Source organism: Sphaerodactylus townsendi, linkage group LG06, assembly GCF_021028975.2.
Source record: "Sphaerodactylus townsendi isolate TG3544 linkage group LG06, MPM_Stown_v2.3, whole genome shotgun sequence".
Taxonomy (NCBI): domain Eukaryota; kingdom Metazoa; phylum Chordata; class Lepidosauria; order Squamata; family Sphaerodactylidae; genus Sphaerodactylus; species Sphaerodactylus townsendi.
Window position 1 is genome coordinate 109808412 of NC_059430.1, and position 11910 is coordinate 109820321.

General features: G+C 44.0%; 1 protein-coding gene across 2 annotated transcripts in view; it reads right to left on the reverse strand.

Annotated features, from left to right (window-relative positions):
- Positions 1-11373, reverse strand: part of PHACTR4 (phosphatase and actin regulator 4) — a 122364-nt gene extending 110991 nt beyond the window's left edge. Inside the window, exon 1 of one of the 2 annotated variants that reach the window (XM_048501322.1) lies at positions 11287-11373. The gene's annotated coding sequence lies outside the window, so the exon portion shown is untranslated. Of the gene's footprint in view, positions 1-11274 lie in introns of both variants that reach the window. The other variant, XM_048501323.1, reaches the window with a different exon arrangement.
- Positions 11374-11910: the final 537 nt, after the last annotated feature.

An 11910-nucleotide genomic window follows, 5' to 3' on the forward strand; every position in this document is an offset into this window, starting at 1 on the left:
TATCTGGTGAACTGGATTTGTTTCCCCACTCCAACACATGAAGCCTGCTGCTTGACCTTGACCTAGTCACAGTTCGTTCAGAACTCTCTCAGTCTCACCTGCCTCACAATGTGTCCACTATGGGAAGAGGAGGGAAAGGAGTTTGAGACTCCTTACAGGAGAGAAAGACAGGGCCTAAATCCAAACTCTTCTTCTTTTTAAAATTAGAATTAGCCCATCAAATCTCCAGTCACTAATCAGAAGCCTCGCTAGGCTAAAGACCCACCTAGCCCCAGTCAACTTGTAAAAACATTTGGCAGGAACCAGGAAAAGTGTCAGCGGATGCCATGGTGCAGACCCCTGGTGTAGGCCTTTCCTAAGAGTTCTTTACCAAATTCATGACAACTCCACTATTTTAAACAAAGAGATTGCTCGTTCCGCAAAGCAACAGACTAGAACCTATGGTACTCCAGATGTTCGTGGACTATGATTCCCATCAGCCCCTGCCAGCATGGCCAATTGGAGTGCCATAGGTTTGCCTTCACTGGACTAGAAGAACTGCATCTCCATCTTCCAGCTCCCTCTAACCTCCTAACAGCCAGGGGGGAAAAAAGAACAATCACTTTTAATACAGCCAAGCCACCACCTGGAATGTTTCCAAGTCAGTCAGACGGGAGACTCACATAAGAGTTTTGCAACCTGGAGGCTGACAGGCAGCAAAATGGATTTCAAGAAAGGGGAGGGGGTATTTCTGAACGGCTAAAGCAGCCAAATCAGAACAAATCCTTCAAAAGAGGAGATAATCCAAACCTTATTTACTAACTGAAAATGCAAACAAATCCAGTTTTTATGATGAGCTGATCATCTGTCTGCCAAAGGGCATTACTCTCAAATTAGTCTACAAAAATGAGAAAAGAGTGGCCAACTCTTGGCAGCACAAACTGAGGCTTCCTTTTCCCGGCATGTCACCACTAAATCCTGCAAAACCTACCTCATTGGCAATGGGTTTTTCCTCTGTGTAAAGGAACTTCTCCAATGGCCAAGGCTCTGAAAAACCTCTTGCACCAGGGAAAGCATCATTAGGAGAACAGATTCCTCCTAGTCTTTCTCCTTCAGTAGCATGAGGCATACATCACTTAAATGGCACACAGTTTTGCTGGCAAGGGAAATCTTCACCACTAACACGCTGTTACACCAAATGCCTGTTTACGATTTACTTAGGCTTCAATTTTTGTTCTTCAGATAACTCTTCACACATCAATTTCCTGTTGTTACAGGGATATCAACAGAAAGGAACAAAAAACCATACTGGATAACAAAAAGCAAATGGTTTTCATCCCATGTCAACATAAACTCTTCCGTATTCCCACTGCTTCGATAGCAGGTCTCCAGTACTGTGAACAGACACATCAGGTATACTGGAAGTTAACTATTCGCTACAGAAAGTCTGAGACAATTAATGGAATGGTCCACTGATCTCGCACCAGCTGCCCAGGAAATGGTTTTTTTTCAACACCGTTTAGCATTGATTTGCAATTCGTGCCTGCAACATGAATTGGGTGTGACAGCCAAATTAAGGGCTTGGATCTTTTCCCTACTGTAATTAATGAGAGTAGGACAACACCAAGAGGAAGTTACTCTAGCCCTGTCCACCTATTTCAGCGAACACATACATATTCTGCAGGTGCATGTGTACACCTGTTTGTGAGAAAGGGCCAATGCGCATTCACTTTGCAGTTAGAACCAGTACCTGAGTAAATGTGGGGCTGTACAGGCACTGAATCTACCATAAGAATCACTCAACACACATATTTTTTTTTAAATGAAATGTACACTGTACACAGATTGGACACACATTCACTGTAACTTTACGAACAGAACTACTGTAACCTGATTCACATCTCGACCCAGATGAGACGCAAGTCACTAAAATAACATACTGTCTCACATACAAGTTGATATTAAAAGTGCAGTGTTGTGCAGTGGTTAGAACATGAGAGGCCAAGGTTCAAAAAACCCCAATGTTATAAAATGTACTTTGGAGTAGCCAGTTCTCATTCTCACAAAGTCAGATCAGTTCTTTTTCAGCTTAACCTTACTTGCAGAACTGGTTGTGAGAATAAAACAGAAATAAATAATTTGTAATAAATTGTGAGAATAAAACAGAATAAAACAGGTCCCCCCTATAAGTTATAATAAATGAGATCAGTGGGGTAGCATAGACTAGTAGGTTTGGGGTCTGAGGCTCCTCTTGAAACAGCCATCTTGAGATGTATATGTACTTTTTAGAATTAAGCTACTTATTATGGGAATTTTAATGTTTTATGTTTTAATTCTTGTCAGCCACCCTGAGCCTGGCTTCAGCTGGGATGGGAGGGGTACAAATATAATTTTTTAAAAATAAAATACCTACTTTTGAAGATGGACTCTATGGCATACCTTATTGAAGTCCCCCCTCCACAAACCCCGCTTTCTCAGGCTCCATCCCCAAAATCAGGTATTTTCCAATCCAGAACTAGCAACCTTACATACATGCCTCCCTGAGCTCCTTGGAGGAAACACAGGACAAATACATGCTTTAAGTTATGTATTTTTAAAAATGAAGTTTGATATGGCCATGCTAAATGCCTCCCTCCACAATAAGTCTTCACTTCCCTTCGCAACATCAAGCCTCCCTCATAAGGACTAGCACAGGGGTAGGGAACCTTTAACACTCAAAGAGCCATTTGGACCCATTTTCCATGGGAAAAGAAAACACTTGGAGCCGCAAATAATTTTTGACATTTAAAATAAAGATAACACTATATATTGGGGTATTTTTACCTTTTACTCCGCTCATTCTGAGAAGCGCATGGATGCGTCCGCCCTGCGGCCTGCAGGGCAGGCAAGGATGGAGCCAGCAGCTCGGCTCGTGGAGCCGCAGTGCAAGGGCAGAAGAGCCGCATGCGGCTCTCGAGCCACAGGTTCCCTACCCCTGGACTAGCAGCAAACCTTTTCATTCAGTGACTGCCAATTCCCCCAAAATATGTGCAGTTCTATAACAAAGTGTTAGTTATCCAGCTAAAACCAGCTGATACTGGAAGTAAGCTATTATTGCCCGGTTAAGATGCTGCAGAAACCAGAGGAAGTTTATCTAAAATGGAAAGCAGATCACAAGTTGATACTCCTAGGCACAAAAAGAAAATAATTTGACTACTTCTTCATTCAATCTACAGGTTTAGAGCAAGAGTGCATAACAAACAAAGGCAAAAGGAAACTCTTTTCATAATTATTTTTCTACCATTTAGTTTGCCTGGCCTTTCATTCTATATTTTGTTTTCTGTTGGTGATAGAAAGTGCCATCAAGCTGCAGCCAGGTTAAGGCAAGCCCAGAGGGTTTTCAAGGCAAGTGACATTCCGAAGTGACTTGCCACTGCCGGCTTTCCATCAAGATAGTATAATACTTAGCTGATCCAGCAAGATACCAATCTATGATGTGGCAGGAAGTACCATAAAATATCATGCACCTGGGTTTGGAACCTTAATCTGGAGAATCACTTGTGCTCCACAACTTATGCTTGGCAGCAAAGCATCCACAATCTTGCTATCCCAACAGCCGTCCTCCATCACCAAGTGCTGCTTCCCAACGCCCGCAAAGACACAGTCAGTTAGCTCGTAACAACCCAAACACCATGTGAGTGCTAAACAGTGTGTCCAGCCTCAAGTAAGCAACCGCGAACCCTCGCTCACCACCAACATACAATTTCAACACAAGCACAATAGAATTTTTAGAAAACTGCTCCACCAGACTTTTCCTGTTCTCCCAGCATTAAAGTGTTCGCAGCAAGGCTCTCCTTCCGTAAAACAGTCATCTGAGACGTCTGCAAAGGGCTGACGCTTTTCTTGCACTGGTGCAAGCTAGATCACATTCTGACTTTGTAGAACTATCACTCTATTTGGCTGATTAAAACAAGGTGGGGAAGGACACAAGTCCCTGACCTATAGTGCAATGCCACTGAAAGTTTAGGCAGCCGGAAGGAAAAGTAAAGAGAAGTCACTGCAATGGGAATTACATGGAAGAAAAAGAAACACACAGGGCACTTTCGCACATGCAGAATAACGCACTTTCAATCCACTTTCACAATTGTTTGCAAGTGGATTTTGCTATTCTGCACAGCTGCAAAGTGCATTGAAAGTGGATTGAAAGTGCATTATTCTGCACGTGCAGAAGTGCCCCTAGTTATAAATACTTGGGTTTCATGGCAATTGAGGGTGAGGACTGGGGTTAAATAAGCACTGCATTGAAAAGGTAAGTTCTGCAAAGAGATTTCAAAGAAAAGAAAGGTCAGATATCTCCGTAGGGATTAGAGACAAGGAGAGGGGGGAAAGGGAGCAATAAGACTACAGCAAGCTTTAAAATTAGCAGTGCTTGATGCTTTCTTTGTTTACTTTGTTTATACCCCATCCTTCTCCAGAGTGGGCCCCAAAGTAGCTCATACCATTGTGCCCTGCTCCATTTATCCCTTTCAAAAATCCTGTGAGATAGACAGAGGCGTTTCTAGGGTAAATGTAGCCCGGTGCAACACACACACACACACACACACACACACACACACACACACACACACACCCCTCCCTTTATGGGCGGCCACCCTCCCCTCCCCACCACAACCAAACAACGTTTTTTGCACCAGGTCTTGAAGTCAGTGTATGGACCCTAAGGGAAGGAGGAGGGGTGTGGGGGGCAATTTCCTCCCCCCCACGTAACTAAATGGCCACAGCCCGGGGGACATTTGACCCCATATGTCCTCCTGGGCGGTACGCCCCTGGAGATAGGTTAGATTGAGAGTGTGCCACTGTCCCAAGGTCACCCAGCAAGCTTCCACAGCAGAAGGGGACACTAAAAGCTACACCTCATTGCCTCTCAAGCATGCCGTCTGGTTCACAGCCGCAGGAGACTGCGTGGCTTGGAAAGGGTTGAACTGCACATCATTAGCAAATAAAGCCAATTCAGAGCAGCGTTATTGTGTAAATAAGGATTTGGCAAGGTCTCGGGCTGCCTATCAACAAATAGTGAACCCTAAGTACAGTTACTACTTTCTAAGTCCTTTCATTTCAGTGGGCTTTGAGACAGGAGTGGTTTAGCTTTGGTTTGCCCTGTCTTCGCTTGGCTGAAGTCAAGGGACAGCTCACTGCTGCCAGAAGCAAAACAAGATATGGAACTAGATGCCTTTTAGATTTTTGTTGCAGTAGTTTTATGACGTGGTTTTAGCCTTTGGGGAAAGATGGAGCCAAAAGCTCAAATTTTTTAAAAATCAACTGTTTGAGTCATTCATGACACCATTCCCTCCTGAGCAACACCCAGAAGCAGCCGTTATCGCAAAAACGCTCCCAGAATCAGCAAACACTACTAATTAACAGCTAAAAATAAATGCTGGGGAGAAAAGTTCTTTACACAAAGCCCGGTGGCAAGCTTTGCAGCCACAGAACATTCTACCTCCCATGAACTTTTAAAGCCTATTCGACAAAAGGAATGATCTCACAGTTTTACGTGCACACAAAGGGGAGAAATCCAGAACGTTGTACCGTATGCAGCACAAAGCGACAACACCGTAACAAAAGCAATCAACTCTGAAGTGCCACTGACTGCAACTGGACAATGAAGCAGGCCAGCGTGGGTCAATTCTGCACAGCAAATGTGTAACGGGTTGCGGTCATTATAAAGGAACCCGTTTTTCTTTTTCCCGTTCACATGCAACACCAATTCTTCAACATCTGCACTGGCTGCCAGTCGAGTTCCGGGTCACCTTCAAAGTTCCGGTATTGACCTTTAAGGCCGTATGTGGTTTCGGACCTGCATATCTTTGAGACCACATCTCCCCATATTGCCCTCTAAGGCCCCTCCACTCATCGGTGATGAACCTTTTGTCAGCTGGCTCAGGACTTTTTCCGGCTCTAGTTCCAGTCTGGTGGAACAAAAATTATCTTCATTCTGCATGGCTTGTAAAACCTGGTTGTTCCACCAGGCCTTTCCAAGTAGCCAGTCGGCACCAACATCTCTTCTCAGCCTCCAGAATGGGGGGAGGAGTGGGAACAAGACAGTTTGAATTCTTTTAAGTTGCCATCTATTCTTTTTATAAACTATTTCTTAATCAACCGTTTTTAGAATATTGTAGGCATTTTTTATAGTTTTAGTGTTTAATTTTGGTATTCAAATATTTTACTGTGCTTTTAACTTGTTGTAACACTCCCTGAGCCCTCTGGGAAAGGGCGGGATAAAAATATGATAAAATAAACAAATAAAATATTTGTAAAACCAAATCATATACATTTCCAAAAGGGTTGCTGAATGTTACATTTGAAATGGGCAGTAAGCTCATTTAAGGTTCTGTGGAATATTCTACATTATCTGCTGTTTATTGGTTTAAATTTTAGTATTGAAGTTGTGATTTTACTGATTTTTTAAAACAATTTTTTCAAACTTGTTGTTAAGCAGCATAAATGGGTTTCCAAACAACAAATCACTCCTTTTGCCGCCTTAAAAATCTCCTTGGTAAAAGTCTCCTTTATTATGACCACATCACAATGAAATCTGCTAGCCTTTAAGGCTATTTTCCCTTACTTTCACCCAATATCCTTTTTCATTCTGGAACCCCCTCCAGCAATAGGCTAATCTCTCCACAGCAATTTGCAGCAGCTCCAGAGATGGACAAGGGAATCAATCACGCAGGACCACTGCGCAGCGAGATCTAGGTCAGCAGAAGTGACTGGGCTCTCAAGATTCTCAAAATTAAAGTGCGGAAAGTCTATGTAACCACAGACTACTAATTCAACAGCATGGAAACAAAGATGCAATCGCCTGTCCTGTATCTACTGCAACAAAGAGCCTTGTGGTGCTTTAAAGATTAACAGGTTTATGGTGGTATAAACTGTCACGGACTAAAGCTCACTTCAAAAGCACCAAGTGTTATTCGGGAGGACAAGTTCATATACTTGTGCAAAAGAACAGAACCCCAAAATGCTAGTGGAGACGGCACCAAATTCAAACTGCAGGCATGTGGTTTGCATTTTTGTATGCTCTCCCAATATTGTTATGTAGGAAAATACTTAATCAAATGTGTTCCCCACCTGCAGTGTAATGTGATACAGAGCATTCTGTCATGCTCAGTCTTCACAACCTCATACTGTTGACAGGACAAATCAGGCTTCAAGGAGGCAAATGTGTGCCGTGCCTAAATATATATTTTTTCAAATATTTGATGGTAGAAAGAAGTATCAAGCCAATATATGTCATCTCCCTCAGACAAACAGACTGACAATATATGTCATTTCCCAACAGACAAACAGAGGTAGTCCAATGTACTGTCAAAGGTTTTCACAGTTGGAGTCAACTGGCTGTTGTATATGAACGCTCTCAGCCCCATCTAACTCGCAAGATGTTTGTTGTGGGGCAAGGAAGAAAATTAGTTTCTAAGCCACTTTGAGACTCCTTACAGGAGAGACCCCTTACAAGAGAAGCAAATCCAAACTCCTCTTCTTTTCCAGGCTGTGTGGGCATGGTCTGGTAGTTTTTGCTCCTTTCGCCCACATCTGTGTCTACCATCTTCAGAGGCACATCACAGTAAGATGTGTAGAGAAACACAATTTTCCGTGACATGCCTCTAAAGATGCCAGCCATGGTGCAGGCAAAACATTAGGAGCAAAAACTACCAGACACAGCCACACAGTCCAGAAAATGCACAACAGCCAGAACAGAGGTGGTTTGCCATTGCCTGCCTTGGCACAACAACCCAATACTTCCCTGATGGTCTCCCATCTAAGTACTAACTAGGTCTGGCATTGCTTAGAGTCTGAGATCTGATAAAATCAAACTAGCCTGGCCATCCAGGCCAGGGTACACATATTTACATAAGTATATTTGACACAGGAACAAGAAGAAAAAAACAGTGTGGGCCATGGAAATCAAGAAGACTTCCTGTTACATTTGCATGTAACTGGCCAATGAATAAGAGGGTGGATCCAGTAATGGATGAGCAGAACCAAAACTGGGCTTAGCATCATCCCACCCGTGCAAGAAGCAGCACAACAGCCACTCGAACACAGTGCCTTCATATAATTTTTAATAAAACACAGTGGGCATGTGGAATAAGGGAATGTACAGTATGGTTTCATTTAATTTACATTTCAAGCTGTATCAGGAAAAAAATCCCTTGCTTTATGTCTTGTACATGTGGAAAAGGTAGCAGGGAGACATTCAGCTTCCACTTAGCACATACTAACAGATTTGAGCACTTCTGCTTTTGTAAGCACTCTGGTGCACACAGAAATTTTCTGAAGGATCCAGCCCAAGTACATGCGCCATTCCCAAAAGGGGTAATCGGTGTTAACACAATTCTTCCTTGCTTTGCTGGACTCATTCAACATTTCATCCCAAGCAACTGCTCTAAAACAAATCAACACTCCCACCTGCTTTCTTGATACCAAGACCTGTCATGCTGTCATGTTGGGGAGGGAGCAAGCTTGTTTTCTGCTGCTCCAGAGACTAGGACCAAGAATAATGGGTTCAAGGTGAAGGAAAAGAGATTCCACCTAAATATCAGAGAAAACCTTCCTGACAGTAAGGGCTGTTTGACAGTGGAATGCACTACCTCGGAGTGTGGTGGAGTCTCCTTCTTTGGAGGTGTTTAAAGAGTGGCTGGATGGCCATCTGTCAGGAGTGCTTTGATGGTGTGTTCCTGCATTGCAGGGGATTGGACTTGATGGCCCTAGGGGGTCTCTTCCATCTCTATGATTCTATGACTCATAGCCAAATTTCTGTCGGGTTTAAATCTTATATTTAATCTTCACTTGACACTGAATAACCATTTGATGTGATTTTCAGCTACAGTAGCTGACCATAAGCCATTTTACCAGCATACTTATTTCATAGAAAACCATAATGTCCACTTTCAGAAAGTTAATAAGAGAAAGCTTCCTGCAGCAAATCTCAGCCCACCTCCTTACGTTCCTCTCACTTTCCACATTCTAGTAATACAAGTAAAGCAAAGAGCAATGGAGGAAAATATTCCTGTATTTAGCAATCAAGATCCTGAAAAGGAGCTCCAGACACAGTTTTAATTGTCAAATGCTTTCACAGCCAGATTCAACTGTTTGTTGTGGGTTTTCCAGGCTGTGTGACCGTGGTCTGGTAGATCTTGTTCCTAACGTTTCGCTTGCATCTGTGGCCGGCATTTTCAGAGGTGTATCACAAACAGAAGTGTGTTACACACTGTGTCCAGTGTGTACACTGTGTAACACACTTCTCTCTGTGATACACCTCTGCAGATGCTGGCCACAGATGCAGGCAAAACATTAGGAACAAGATCTACCAGACCACAGCCATACAGTCTGGAAAACCCACAACAAACAGTTTTAATTCTTTTTAACAGCTCAACCTTTTCATTCCACACGGCAAGTCTAGGTCACAGCTGGCACAGATACAATCCTAGGTCCTCAAAAAAACGTAAATAATTCAGTTACAACTAGGAAATCCAGCAGATGGATGGGAAACAAGACAGAAGGTGGTATGACTTCACAGACAAGATGCAAGAAGCCTGGAAAATATACATAAAACCATCATCAATGACTGACTATGCTTATATGAGATGTGTGTTTTGCTTGTTCAGAATAGCACAATAAAAATATTAAGGAGAGAACAGATGCTTTAAAATTCACAAAACCTACACTGAGGTTACGAAGGAAAGTATCCCAGCTTTGAGAAACTTCAAATATTTGCCTCCTGCTCTCTGAAAATGAGGACACTTCCCTAATCCAAGAGGAAAAGACGCAAGAACTGTATCTTAGATAACCATGACTGGAAGGCATAGATCCTCTACAGTGAGACAAGCGGTGATTCATACATTGTAAACTGGAATCCTTTAATTAGTCCTGGTTGGCTGCTAGATGGGAGGAGGAGTCAAAAAGTGGAGGACAAATATCTTACTTGGGGCTCAGCTTGAGAAAGGCTGATCAGAAGACAACTGTTCAGATCTTCCTCTCAAAAATACGCCACTCTGCTCAATCCCTGAAGCTACAAGCTATGAGGATGAACTCCTTTTTCAGAGTAATTCAGAATCCAAAAATTCTACCATCCCACAAAGGCTCCAATTGAAGCTACCAGTCACTCCTTTTCTCCCCCACATACACTCATAACAGATATATTTGGCACAACTTACAGTGCTAGTTACCAGGAAGGGGGAGGGGGAGAGACAAAATTATTTTCTGGACTGAAAAACAGCAGCAACAGATCCATCAGTCCCCCCTCCCCCCAATTAGTTTTTAACATACAGCATGAAAATCAGCTGGAGACTTTTCTTTATTTTGCTACTCAGTCCTGATTTCACAAAGGCAGGTAGTCCAGAGTTACACACCACAACTCTGTAAGATTTGTGGCGCAAATCATGTCTGCGTGAAGCAAAGGCTGTGGTGTGTTAATATGCCAGTGCAAGCCGAACGAGGAGGTGGGAAAGAAAAGCCCAGAGAGACAAACACACACACGCACACTTAACGAGATACCAGAGTCCAAACTGATGTGCGAGGGAGAGCCAAGAGGGAGCACTCATACAAGCCTACCTTTCAGGGGGAGAAGAAGTGGAGAGCGTTTTTAGTGATAAGGGCACCTTACAAAATATTTTATAAACAGCATAGATAACACTCTGCCTCCAAAAGTGGAGGAAAGGACGAGATGCCTCCAATATCATTGTTCACTACCTCCTTGCCCCTTTTCTTGATCATCCAGCCTCTTTAAGATTATCTGCAGAGCTCAAAAGCTCACTCATCCTTCCGTATCGGTCTGGAAACAAAGGTATCCCACAGCCCAGAGTGCGAAGTCTCTTCCTTAGACCAAGGCTAACTTTCAACAGCCTCCTTTGAAAAGCACCATTAATCAGGAGTGCGGCAGACAGCACCTCCAAGGCAAACAAATGCCCGCAGCCTGCGAGCCTTGTGGGTGATCCTCGGCTCCTGTTTCGTTTTGGGGGCTGCATCGCTCCCAGGAAAGGGACAAAAACCAAGAAACGGAAGAAAAGCTGAAGAGAAATCCAGGAGCAGGGAAAGGAAGGCTGGGGAGAGCCTGAACGCGACTGAACGGGGTGGGAGAAGCGAAGGAGAAAAGGGAGGGGGGAGATGGCAACCGAAGAAAGAAGGAAAACCCTCCCCTCCCAAGGGGGGATCCCGTACACGGGAAAGGTAACTGTCGAGGAAACTTGTCAAGAACCCCCCTCCGCCATGAGAGGAAGCACGCGCACACCTGAGGCAGGTGAGGGGAACGGGCCCCACCTGGTTTCTCACCTGGCCGCCCTCCCTTCACCTCGCGCCGCCTCCTGTCCCTCAGAGTCCCTGCGGGGCCGCTGAAGGTCCCCGTCGCCACCGCCGGAAGCCCCGCCGTTGATAGGAGAGAAGAGCCGCGCGGCATGACGGGACTTGAAGTCTTCGAGGGAAGGTGTGCGCCGCTCGAGAGGGAGGAAGGAAGGACGGGCCACCAGGCCTGACAGTTGGGCCGCTCTGAACTCCAGGCAGCACAATGACATTCCAGTTCAGTCACCTGGTGAATCTGGATCTGTGTTTGTATCTGTGTTTGTGTTCGTAATGAACACATGGAAATCTTCCCTTCGTTTGTTATGTTTACACAGATGAAAACCCACTCTACAATGCCAGACGGCAATCTCATACCTAGGTTTATATTTCTTATACCAACTTCAAATTAGAATAGAATAGAATAACTTTAATGTCATCGTGCACACACATTGTGCCTTGTGTCCACACAACGAAAATACAAAACAGCGAAAATACAAAACATCCCCCGATGAACATCCCTGCAATCCGCACTAGGCATTGGGGGGACTGCAATCCGCACACCCCCAATTTACAGCCATCCCTACACAACCATCTCTACACAGCCACCACCAAAATTGT